Below are 14,487 nucleotides of genomic sequence, written 5' to 3'. Positions count from 1 at the left end.
GATTTAACATCTTTTATTTCAAATAAAAATGATGAATAAATAAATCAAATAATTACTCCAAATAAAATAATTTGAAAATAAAATTGTTTGCAAATAAATTCCAAAACTGCAGATGAATAAATTCATAAATTTCAGACATATCATTTCCAAATTATTTATTTGCCAAGTATTTTATCGTCGCAAATAATGATAGAAAATAAAGGATAGCAAAGTGTATAAGAAATATATTTATTGATATGACATATTCATCTTAGAAACGACGGAATACTGAATTATTTCATCAACCAGCGCCAAAATAAAAGATACGAAAAAGAATATACTTAGACTTGTACATAAAAATTTTGCACAATACTAGACTACAATATTCACTGTTTTATTATAGATAGAGAATATTCCTAACTTCCAACAATATTCCAAACAAAAGAATACAGGGAAAGAAACAACATAGATCGACATTTAATTTTGTGCAAATTATATTGTAAGAAATTAACATACTTTTTGATATAATTTGAATAAAGAATTTGACGCAATCTAACAAGCATTTCATATGTTACAATTCAATATATAGCAGAAAGAAATCGATATCGAAATTAATTTGAATATTGATATTTGAAACCGATAGTACGTCGAAGCGCAAGTCTTGTATTTAATTTAGTACTATTATGAATCGATTAAAATGTCCGAATATTTAAGGGCGATAGTATCTTTTATTATTTATTTATTTGTTATACAAATGTGGTTCTTACCTGTCGGCTTAAGACGGGCTTCTAGCTTTTATTTACATTTTTTCTTATTTCCTATGTTTATCTTTCTTCATTCATTTTTCTCTACCTATACTTTCATTCATACCACATACATTACGTCTATAAATTACGTATTTTAGATTTTCACTGCTTACATGTGGAGAAATTACATGACATTTATTTATATATGATTTTTGAGTTTAACATTTGTCCTGCTCCTGCATTTTTGAAAAACTTTCTGCGTTTTACAGTAGCTATATGAAATTGAGATATACAACGTACTTTTCATTTTTTACAGTTTAACGCGTCATATATATATGTCGGAGATGAAAGAACACCGGAACCTTCCCTTTGGAACTTTGGGAAGACCCCTTAGTACTGTAATCTAGATTCCACCATAGCCGTATTAAGAAATTGTTGTCATTCGATCTGACTGTATTTATTTGAGATTTATGATAGTGAGCTCGGGCTCGAGGCGACAACCAGTCGCCGAACGTAGCCGCGGTCAAGGGATGAACGTTTTGTCTAACAAGGTTATGGAGAAATTCTATAGTCCTCCGTAAAAAGAAATAATTGTTGCGGCACTCGACAGAAAACATTCTAACGGTTTCTGTCCCGTCATACGCAGATTCTATCCTTCGGGTAAGATGATTGCCGGATGTCGAGGCATATCCGCAGTATATGTTTAACTAGTCTGAGGACCCGTTATAAATCTTAAGTTTTAGTTAACTAAAGTCTTTCAAACCGACAAACAGTCTTTGTTCCAACTACTGGAAAATTGGAGAAATCTATTTTTCTCACGAACGACGCTACCCGATATCAACTTTCTCTTAAGGGCGGCTAGCACCCTTTCCTAACCACCAACATGGAAATTGACCAATTAACAGTAACGTCAATTTCCCTCACTTTCCGAACGAAGACTTTTCTCCACGAATCCGATGACCTCGTGCCCTTAGACACACCCATCATAGCTTTCTTCGACAGCGTCACCGTGACGGAGAACTACTCTCCCGCACGATCTCAACGACGAGTCAAGTAACTCTCAGATGCGTAGTGATTGCCCCATGCATTAACATTGAGTACAACTTAGACGCTAAAGAAGAGTAGAGTTCGTCATCCCGTTGATCGCGGATTCGTTATTGAGCCTAGGATCATTGTCATTAGCTTCTCGAGTAATCTAATTATCGCGATTACTTGTCAAATTCTATCATAGTCATACTTGTACTAGTAAATATCTCCTCTATTGCATATTGATCACGTCTAATGCCAATAGGAATTCGTTTCACGCCCTTAACCCTAACTCTAATCTTAACGCAAACCCGATATATATATTGAATTGATGATATATATATATATCTCACATAACGCCTATCATACTATTTAAATTATTTCACTCTCTTCCTTCGCCATACTCCTTATTTAATCTCTTCCCGAAGTTTAATATTGCTTTCGTTTCTCTTTCTTCTTATTGCCCTTAACACTAAACCTACCGACGCGGTCTTTTAGACCGCTTTCAAAACTTCTACTCAAATTTAACCATACTTAAACGTTATCAAATCGCTTCATATTTTGTGACTTTTCCTAAAACATGCATACAATATATTTTTCGATATTTATTTCTAGTTTGCTTTTTTCTTTTCCAAGAAAAATTTGTATTTTGCCTTGCCTACTGTGGGCGATCAATTTGACCGCTCGATGGAATATTCTATTTATTCTTAAAATAAATACAATCAGGGCAAAGAAAAGACTATATCAATGTCAGATGACAAACAAAATTAGTAATAACAAATAATAACAACTGTTTCACACGTAACCTTGTCATAAACCATAATTCATCCCTCAATCAAGAGGGCCACTCAGTCCCATATAATGACTCTAAGGAACCGCCATAAAATTTAGAATTTTTATAGTCAATTATTACAAACATTTTAAAAGTCGAAAAGTTTTTTGGGATTATTGCTCATTCCGGTAAAACACGGAAAAAGTGGGGTTTTCCCATGTTCAACGGTCAATTCCATCCTCGAACAACCATTGATGGAAAATGGCCAGTACCCATCAATATTTTCATATAAATATCGCCGTCAGAGACTATATTTTTACTTGGTATCTTTCTTTCGACGAGAATACGTGTCAATTTGTTAGTGAATCAGTCGACATCTAAAGTTGTTATAGCTATAACTCAGACAGAAAGTATCTTAGAATGTTTTGTGTAAAGTGGTTATAAAAGAAATAGTAAAGCATATAAAATTTGACAATAATTTTGTATTCCGTACATAGTGTTATTCTGTGATAAATATCTACCCCAAAAATGTCAAGACTTTGCAAAAAGAAATTATTAAAAAAAATAACGAACATAGCAGAAGACTGTTCAGTGTGCAGTAAACAAGAAACTTCAGCAACTGAAAACAGCATGGAAATACATGAAAAGCTATTTACAACCGAATCAGAGTTAGACAGCAATAATGAAGAGGAGAATATTATCAATGAGCGTTCACGTCCAAGGCAAAAAAAAAAAAGAAATTATCATTGACAGCAGAGCGTAAAACTGTTGTAAAGAAACAACGTATCGAAACTGAGCTCGATGGAACAGTTTGGAAAGAACTAGATGCAAGTTCCAAACCTGGCAGGACAGCAGTTCATAATATTTTTAGGGGTGTGTCAGGTCCGACAGGATATGCTAAACGGCATATAATGAAAGGACAAGTAAAGACAACATTTTATCTTATCATTGATCACCGTATAGAGGATCATATAATAAAATATACGAAAGAAGAAGCATTTAGAGTATTGGGGACTAAGTGGGAGCTAGATACAACAAAACTAGATGCATTTATTGCTCTGCTATACGATACGTGCATATCAGACAAAGAACTTAGATGTCTCATATTTGTGGAATAAAATTTGAGGATCTGCATTTTTTTCAAAAACAATGAGCAGGAATGATTTTACTGAAATTATGAAGTTTATACGATTTGATAAGAAGAGTGAAAGAAGCGTTTATGAACCAATAAATTTGTAATGGTATCTGCAGTATGGAACTGATTTATAGAGAATTCACAAAATTGTTATAAACCTGGTGCGTATATTACTGTTGATGAACAGTTGTTTCCGTTGAAGACTAGGATGTAAGATTTACCCAGTATATGCCGAACAAACCAGACAAATTCGGCATAAAATTCTGGTTGGCGTGTGATATCAATAGCAAGTATACAATAAATGGATTTCCTCATTTGGAAAAGGATGAGAAGAGAGAAAATTCAATTAATTTTGTATGTAATTTTAAAATATCAGTAAACAAATGATAAAGAAATGGATAGTAAAAATATTTTTTTCGTTTGTACAGAGCTTCAAAATCCGTCCGAAATTCATGCCTCTAGACTAGAATATCCCCTTAAAAGAAATCGGGCTTGGTTTACAAAAATATCCACCCATATCTTCATCCATCATTCATACGTATTCCTTTGCACACTACGTCATTAAAGAGTCTACTTTTGTACTTACATAACATAATCTCTAATGTAAATCTTTTTCAATTACCTTCCATTTTGTAAAATTTCCTCCACATCTAAATTTATTCTTTCCATGGCTACACAATGTTCAATTAAATGTTTTATCGACCCTATCTCGGTTTCTCGTATTACACATCTTATCTTTGCAAAAACGGTGATATATACAATATACATGCATATTTCCGTTGTCTTCTGTTTTACTTTTCGATCTACTTTCCCCTAACCATTTCCTTATCTTGTCACATATTTTATACCTTTCAATATCTTACCTAGACTATACCACATAGGAACTTACATTTTTAATGCGCCGCTTTTGTCAACAAGACACAATTTTTTAAATATTAGTTTCGAAAGACTACAGTCATTCTAGATTTGTTGAAATATTTGCTGGTCTACCATATTGTTTATTTTCAAGGTTAATATCGTCAGAAGAAGATTTAGAAAATCATGAGTAGTATGACCAATATCATATATGGCTGTGAGCACAAAATGATTAATTGATTGTAAATTTAAATTCATAAAGGAAAGTGATTCGAATTTCGTACGTATCCAGTGTACTGTGTGAGACAAAGAATTCATGAAACAAGAAAGCATTCACAAATTGACATTCAGTTTGACTTAAATTAATAGACAAACAATATTTAATTATCAATGAATATAAAGTCTTATAGTCAATATAATGTCTTCATATACTCTAGAACAGGGTCATTTTATATTTTATATCTAGTAAGTGTGAAGTAACAATTTAATAACTATTTTGTAACAAAATTGTACAAAAATATTCGAACAGATCAAAAGAAAAAAAAATTATGTTTATACAGTCTTTTTATTTAAAACTGCAGTTGATATTTTCTGGAAATCGTGTTCTGTTTTTAATTGTAAATTAATTTTTAGCTTACTTCGCTTAAAATAAACTATCTTTAATACTCTTATGTAGCTCTTATATAAGTTCTATACATATATTATACATACGTTGCTCCTACATAATTACTCGTCTGTGCATTGAGTATACTTCTACCTTTGCGATAAAATTTTATTTTAATAAAAATAGCCTTGTTATAGAGTATATGAAGACTTTCGTGACTGACTGTATGTACATTGTACATATTGGTTGATAGAATCTAAAGGAGTTATCTTAAACATTCAAGCGGACATTTCCATATGAAGATTATAGAATATAATAAGTAGAGCTTCTGATTTTATATCTAGCTAATATTACCATATGATTAAACCAAAGAATTTTAAAGACAATTGAAAAAACAAGAAAGTTCAAAGATGTAAATCTTTTAAAAGTAGCTAACAAGACGAAATATTGTGAAAGCTAAAAGTACAATTCTTAAAAGAAATGATATTTTAATATCATGCCAAGCAATATTTTGAAAATTTTGAAGAAGATGAAAGAACGCATGTTCAGCCCCCCAAACGAAATAAAAAAAAGAATTTTAAAATAGCATTGATATTGAAAGTGTACTGAATTTTAAAATTGTTTCTTTGTAAAAAATAGAACATGTGATTTAATACGTTCGTTTCTTTTAATCTTTGTATGTTCAGTCTAATATTAGACGAGTCATTACATTGTGTCGAATGCAGAAACGTCCATACATAATATATGTATGTGTGCATACATACAACATGCATATATTAACAGCTTGCAGCGTGAGTTGTCTGAACACAAACCATTATATTGAGAATTAACTCAGTCATGTTTTTATAATTTGTAATGTTTAAATCTTGATCAGTCATAAAAAGGTTGTATTATCTCAGTTTAAAGTAAAACTTCTATAAACCATTCCTTATATATCATAATACATATGATACTTTTTCCATTAGTTCTACTACCGAACCAGTCGTATTTTATTAACTTTGGAAAATATCTTGGAAGCTCAGAAAATAATAATAATATATTAAAAATTTGTTAGCACAAGGTGACCCAAAGGTCAATTATAGGTTTGTATAACTTCCTTTTTATTGTATATATGTAAATTTTTGTTTCAGATTTATAAAGTTTGTTTTTTGGAAATTTATAATGGAAATGTTCACAGCGGAACAACGAGCAAAAATAGTTAGATTTTATTTTCAAGTTCAGTGTCCCATTGTTCTAACGCTATTCTAATGAGAGATGAGGCCCATTTTCAGCTCAATAGGTATATTAAACAGAACACCAGGTTTTCGGATATCGTAAAGTGAAAACCCAAGCTGTTCATCAACGTAGGTTGTATTCTATAAAGATTACTGTTTAGTGTAATATTATGTCACGAAGAGTAATCAATCCCTATTTTCTAATTATTTTTTATTCGTTGCTCCATTGTGAATTCTTCCATTGTAAATTTCCGAAAGGCTTTAAAAACCTGAAACAAAAGTTTAGAAATACACAATAAAGAAAGTTATACGACTTCTCGTTACAATTCCATGTGAAACGATTTCTTAAAACATTAAAAGTTTGTTTTGTTTGTTGAAATAGAGGCAAAATTGAAATATGACAATTTCAAGGATAGCAACAAAATTAAATCAATGCACAGATATAAGTATTATGTAAGAACCTTTTCAAACAATTGTATATCGGGTAATGCGTATGTCAGCAACCTATCAGCTTCGAAAGTTTCTATCTCAGGGATGGTTCGCTTACAGATCAAAAGTAAATGATGTTTTCAAAACGTTTTAATATTTGTTATAAACATATGGAATAGAAAACATCGATTTGCGATGGAAAAATTCAAAGTAAACTTTCTTCAAGGTCATAGGAAAATCGAATAAATGTGAATTGCTTCTAGTGATATTCTACAATTGCTATCTGAAACATTTTTATGTATTCTCCATATCTTTTAAGGAAATTCGGAGTAATTAAAATGTTAAAAGTATACAGGAATTAAAGCGTTAAAAATAACTACAGGAGTGCTTAATAATTGTCAGTAATGAGAGATGATAGGAATAGAAAATAAGAAAAATCTTTGCACGCATCGAGATAAGGTCGTAACAGGCAGAAGTCGATAAGCGACTATTTTATCATACGAAACTACTTTATTATCATTATTATCATTATTATTATTACTATTATAATTATTATTGTTATCGTTGTTGTTATTACTATTATAAGTGACAATAGAAGTGTTTAATTTACGTTTTTAACACATTTAAAAATGGAATCCAAAATTTATCTTTTTAGAATAAAATCTGAAACTTAGTGAGCTTACAGTACTGATTTAGAGGGGTAAAAAAATGATTAATCAATATTATATTTGTAAGTAATTTAAATAGATGTAAAATAGCACGTTAAATAGAAGTAAATAAATCAATTTAGAGATATGTCTTTACATATACTGATTAAAAAGATCTAGGAGAATATATCATACCACAGCTAAAGATTATCACTAATATCAACGAAGGTATACAATTTTATTTCTGCTTCTTTTTAAGTAAATGCTTAGTTGATGTTTTCCTTGCATTCGAACATAACACTTTTAAAGTTACGTTTTTGACTTTCAAATGTTTAAATTATGAATTGACGTACCATATCGACATATTATTATCTACATATTAGGTTGTCCGAAAAGTGTCTTCCTTTTACAGACGCGCCTTCTACACGCCTTTTAACGATGCATCTTTATACAAACATGAAACCTAATCTGTCGAACGTTATGATCTTTATTTTGATAAAACAAAATGGATCATACGTAATTCGATAAAATAATATATAATGGAAAATGTTGTGCATTCATTATTTCCTTATAGAACGAAAGAAACTTTTCGCACGACTTAATATTTCTAAATATTGTTGCCTTGTTCTATTTATTTATGTAATTCAATTATATTGTTCGTTTTGGACGAGTAAATCGTGCTTATAAACTATTTTTACAGAAAGATACAAAATTACATGTTAAACTAAAGACATTGATCTTGCAGTAAAAACAATTCTTGATTAAATATTTTTTTATTCTTCTTGATGAGTGTTATAAGACCATAAAGTAATAGATTTTTTACTTTTAAATATCCTGTATATTAAGTTTTTATTGAAGAAACAAAGCTCCTAATCATATATCTGCATCTTTTAATTTTAAATAAAGCGTACTAAGCACATATTAAAATATAGCAAATGTAGAATTTAATCGTTAGAATGAGAGGGAGAGAAGAGAAACAAAATATTGGAGAACAAAGGAAAGCGGAAGCAATGTTTATCGTCAAACATATTTTGCAAGCAATGAGATAAATTGTAAACTCTTATTAACTTTCTTGCTTGAGATGATAAGACCTTTAAAATAGCATGCGAATTCTTTCAAGATTATCAAGCTGTAGTTTTGGAATGTACGAATAAAATGAAAAGAACAAATTTTATGATACTTATCAATTATAATATTATACTATAGAATTAGCGAAACATTGTGTATACAGTAATTTTTAAAACAAGAAATACGTAAAATATAATAATAATAATTATTATTAGTATTTGTTTATTGTAGTGAGACTTAAAGCATAGTATAATCTATGTTACAGATGTGCATATTTAATATAGTTTTGAAAAATATTAACAATATGATAAGTATATAAAGTACAAAATAATAAAATATAGTATATAAAAGTATAATATATCATATAATACTTTCTAACACCTTTTCTTTCTTCGAAATAAATGTGAATTTAAATAGTTACAAAAATATCTCTATCGATTTGATCAATATCTACGTTTCTTTTTTCTAGAGTGTGTTAATTATTAATTATCTCTGTATTTGCTTGGATATATAAACAAATTATTCTTTAATCTTCGTAGATTACGCATACTGTTTGTTGAAAGTACGATTAAGAGATCGTTTCTATACATTTATTTAAACTGTATCGCCTTAACAATAGATAAGATAATCATTTTTATTGGTTTCTATATTAATTAGAAGATTCGTTCTATCAAGAAATCGCTAAAGAAATCGAAACACTGTTGTGATATTACGTGTCAATGATTATATGGGAATCAAAACGCGCGCGAAGGTGTGGAAATTAAAATCTATCAACTAATAAATAATAGTATAAAGTTTTGTACTGAACAAGAAAAAATAAACGAAATATCTATTTTTGATAGAGGAATATAAATTTTCAAAGTTGTAAAATCTCAAATATTTTAATTACTGCGCGGAAGCTTTGCTAAATAACAAATAACTTGCAAACCAAAAATAGAATGAAAATATCGTTATGTAATTCCGTCTCTTTAGTAACATTTGGCACAGGTAATAGGTTCATTTATTGCTTGAAAGGTGAAGTTCAACCTTCGTGGAGATAAAATCTAAATTCCGAAAATTTAGATTCAAGTATTTACAAAGTCTTGTTTTTATGTGTCTAAATTGTCCGAATGTTTTTAATTATAATCGAAATATTTTCCTCCAATTTGTATGACTTTCTGTCAAGTTTCGGATTCCGTCAAAAAAAGATGACTGGGCCATTTTCGTATTTCTGCAACATTTCGAAAGTGTCCGGTTAAAAAATGCTATATCGACTTGAATAAGTGTTGATTCATCTGTGTCAAATTTGGAGAGTACGCCGCGCGCGCAAGAATTTTCCAACCCAAGTTAAGGATTCGAACTACACGCAGCCTAGCGTTATTGTCATTATGCCTACTGTTGTTTTGTGAGATTATTGTCACCAATCGATCATGGAGATGACATTTCAGGCAGATCAATAACAACCAAATAATTGCACAAAAAGGCGGGAAATGATATCGCTTAAAAGTAATCATATATTAACGTTTGAAAAACAGACTAGAACTTTTGCATGCATTTAATACATACTAGCATTTTAAAGCAATCAATAAAAATATCTATCTTCGTAAAAACCTTTTCAAGCAATAGGCAGATCGAACAAAACAATTGAGAAGTTAACTCATTATGTACTAAGTAGTGATATAACGCTTAAATGTTATATAAACATTATAATAAAACATAAATAAATTAACCTACATATTATTTTATTAAGATATCAAAAATGTGTTAGAAGAATAAAGCCTATACACAGGCCCATTGCAAAAACTAGGGATACAAAGAAAATATCATAGTACTTACTAGAAGTATTACAATTTTCTCCAAACTTTATAAAATTATTACGAAGATCTCTTCTTTTTTAATTATATGTTGAGTTAAGGAAAAGATGTAATTTATATTATTAAGCATTTAACAAAACAGCTATAAGAGAAAGAAACACTTTATAAAATTAGAGAAGTCAATAAAGATTAGACTAGGAAAGAATAAATAGCTTTTTTTCATTTATCTCTTTTATCAGAATTGTTATACTTATCTATTCGTATTGTATACTTATTACTCATCATATATTTGTTAATCTTACTTTGGTCTCAATCAACAGAAAGATTTTTAATGTTTCAAGCAAATGTTTAGCATAAAATTAAAACAAAAAATCATATATACCAATAACAATTTTTCCATATTTTGCTCAAACTTGAGATGCTCTAAGGTAACAGAAAAATACGATTGAATTGGTAATGACGAAAAGAACACGGCGAAGTTAAATAAATCTTTGGAATTCTATTCCATAAAAATACTATAAAAAACAGAATTCAATAATGTAAATTAAGCGGGAAAAAGAAATTCTTCTCGCTCGTTTTAACAAAGAAAAAGATTTAATAGATATATGTATATGTATAGCAAAGAGCTGGAATGAAAAATCATATATATCGATGACGATTATTTCGCTTTTCCCTCAGATTTAAGAAATTTTCATTTTAATTAAGATTTAATGTCGCATCAATAACGAGGTTATATTAGCGACACTATATTAACGATAAAAATATAATTGGGTCAAAATGAAAATGAATCAAAGAATGTAATAGGATTAAATGTAGTGAATTTCATAGCAAAATATGTTCTTGAAAAGAAAATATATGAAATAAAGTATTTGTTTATTAATAAATTAATTATTGATAACATTGTTAAGTCGAGGAAAATCATCGCGTAAACGAATATTATCATAGTTTTCAATGCTAATTCTTTAAACATATCATTTTTAAATCACAACTTTTTAGAGACAAAATTGTTCATGACAAAAGATTTGTTTCCTGTTTTCTTATTTTTTATTTATATCTTTTTACATTGTGGTATAATAATATTTTTAATACAATTTTACTTTTAATATCTTATGAATTATTACTTCGTTATTTCGTTAATATATCGCCTGCATATTAATATTTAATATTTTACATTATTTATAATTTTAAACATTAATTGATGCAAAATAATCGAAATTATATAACTATTCCCATTCTTTTATGTTAATTTAGGAAGATATTACACATATTTTTATTTATTTTAAATACTGATAAAAATCATTCATCTTGGAATAAGATGAATACTAAAAATAGATAATTATTAGAATATCTTGAGTACTATTATTTTATTTGTTGTCTATTGTATTAGTGATGAATATGCATTGCTGTTTGGAATATCTAATCTAATCTAATCTAATCTAATCTAATCTACTTATTCCTCATAGTTTATTACATATAGCAGATGTATCTTAATCTAGCTCCTATGGAGATGCACTTTAAATTATCAGTCTTATTTTTTCATGTAAATATCAATAGGAATGTATTTGCATAAATACAATATTGAAAATGCTTTTGATTCATATTTCTTCAATATTTATTTTAATATTACTCAAATTATATATTATTTAAAATACATTTCATTTATTATTCATTTATTATTTCTACTTTTCGGTCCAATAGCTTTGAAAAAGAAACTTGGTTGGTTTGGTTTACAGAAAACTGAAACTAAATTAAAACTAAAACAAAATATATTTCATATCAATGTGATTATTTCACATAGCAAGTACACATATTAATTAGCGTATTCTATAGATAAACTTAAGTTTTATTTAGGATCTCATTGTTAAAATATAAACAAATTTTATTCAGCCTTATGTAGTTTATTTTTTAACTTATTTAAATATCTTTATTTTTCATTCATACATATTTCAAAACAGTATTTAATAGTACTTAATATTTAGAAGGGAATATGCAAAAAGTAATCATAAATTAATTATTAATTTAATATCAACGACTATCTTGTATTTCTCATTATTTCCTTGAATCTTACGTAATAAAAAAATAATATATATGCCCACATAAAATATGATAGTACTATGTAAGATCAATTGAAAGTTGTTCATCTATGTTGGAAGCGATGATAAAATTTTGGCAACTTGTTAAATTGGTTCTAAAACGCATTCTAAAATTATGTACGAATTTCATTTATGTTCAGTTGTCTTGCTTGTAAGTTCGTTAATTTTATTTAAAGCAATGATTAAAAGCAATGAAAAATTTTCAAAAATTTTCTCGAGTATCCTGATTTCTATATATCCGTTGGAATTCAACGTAATGAAATGTTCCCTTCTTTCATTACTCTTGGTAAATTTTTATTTATTTTACTGCGAATAAAATCCTATTGGTTTTACTTTATTTGTTCGCGCGATATTTGATCCAATATGGGATTAAAAAATTGAGGAAAAATATTGTCAATTTAAAAAATATTTTTTTTATAAATTTTATTGTTCCTGTTGTAAAATTTGCAGATGTACATTTATAAATAAAAAGTTAGTCCATATTCTCGTGCGTTTATTTTCCTGTGTTTAATAAAAAAACACGTGATTCGCACAAATCACTTTATGACTTTATGATTCAAAGAATTTTCTCACTTTTGCAAATAGAAGAGATTTCTAACGTTTTAAGAAGACGTTTAACATACTATTAAAACGATAAATCGCAAGAATTTTCTTCAAAATCGAGATATGTACCCTTTATCGTTAGAAAAATTTAATTGGTTCGAAACTGACCGAATGTGAATTAATAACAAATTATGACCAATATGAGAGGGAATTAATAACAAATACTAAAGATAATACGTACAAAAAATAATATTCTAGATTACAATTTAACATTGCCTTTTTTGAAATTTTTGTAGCCATATGAAGGTACATATTATTAAATAATGTAAAATTTAGTATAATTCGATCCAATTAATTAGCATGTAAATGGTATATAAATACAATAGTATGTCTATACTTTTTTTAGCCATTACATATGCGTTAATCACGTACGCTTTGGGTACTGAAGAGGACAATAGCAGCATAATTGTATACAATGTATTTGAATCTTGACTTGAACTTTTAATTTTAGTTTCACATATATTTATTATTTCTCTGATCGTTATTAAGTTTGCAAATTTTGATAATGAAATTGAGCTCGTACAAGATTTTAAGAACTACATACATTATATTAAATTTAATCGTATGGCGACCCACTGTAATTCTCCTTAAAAAGCAACATAAAATATTTATTTATATATAATACAACTTGATACAATATGATAGCAGATTTTTTAGCTTCGCACATTCTTCGATCAATTCATCAGTGACATTTATTACGAACGAAGAACATATAAATTATATCATTGGATTAAATGGAATTGTACTTGAACTTGTAGTTTGATCATTTAGTTCTCTTTCTTAGTCATCAATATCTTTTTTGCGATCCATCCTATTACTATGTATTGCTATCTACAAGTTCTATACACTTTTACTTACATGCGTGTAATTGCATGTGTATGTAGTGAGCACGTGTATCTAATGCGTGCATGCATGATATATAATATACGTACGTATATGTAAAGACTATTACGATTTTATACAACATGCTATGTTTTAGCTTACATAACACATATTACTTTTGCTATCACTTTTTATTTCTCATATATTTTTTATACTTTTTTCTTTTTAACAATAATGTTGATGGCTGTATACTCATCGAGTCTGTCTGGCAAAAATATCATTAGATTCAATAAATATGTAATTATTAATTGTTTTGGACCAACATAAATATAATTTTGGTGCTATTAAAGTTAGTAGAAAAGATGCAAATGTAAACATTTAAACATAAAGTAGCTATTGCCGGGATACGTGACACCACCGTCTGCATGGAGAAGCTAGCGAGACACGTCTCTGTCGTTAAGCTATGTGCAATTAATGCGAGGCAAACCCGCGAGGCTGCCTCATTCCGAGACGTACCTCAGGGCGAACCAACAATTGTCGACTTTTTGGCGAGATCAAAGGTATCCTGCAGACACAATTGTGCTAATTGAATTACACTGTAATTTAATTGCGTAATTTAATCACATTGTACTTCAATTACATAATAATTCAATTACTTTGTAATCCCTATTGCTAATTACTGTAATCATGAGTGTAATTAA

The 14,487-nt window shown here is 28.6% G+C and overlaps 1 protein-coding gene across 1 annotated transcript in view; it reads left to right on the top strand.

Moving 5' to 3' along the window:
• Positions 1 to 14,487, top strand: part of LOC126924660 (S-adenosylmethionine decarboxylase proenzyme) — a 29,572-nt gene that overhangs the window by 6,778 nt on the left and 8,307 nt on the right. The gene's annotated exons all lie outside the window — the stretch shown is intronic.

This window comes from Bombus affinis, chromosome 2, assembly GCF_024516045.1.
Source record: "Bombus affinis isolate iyBomAffi1 chromosome 2, iyBomAffi1.2, whole genome shotgun sequence".
Classification (NCBI taxonomy): Eukaryota; Metazoa; Arthropoda; class Insecta; order Hymenoptera; family Apidae; genus Bombus; species Bombus affinis.
The sequence above is the reverse complement of the archived record's forward strand: the minus strand, read 5'-3'. Positions and strand labels throughout refer to the sequence as shown.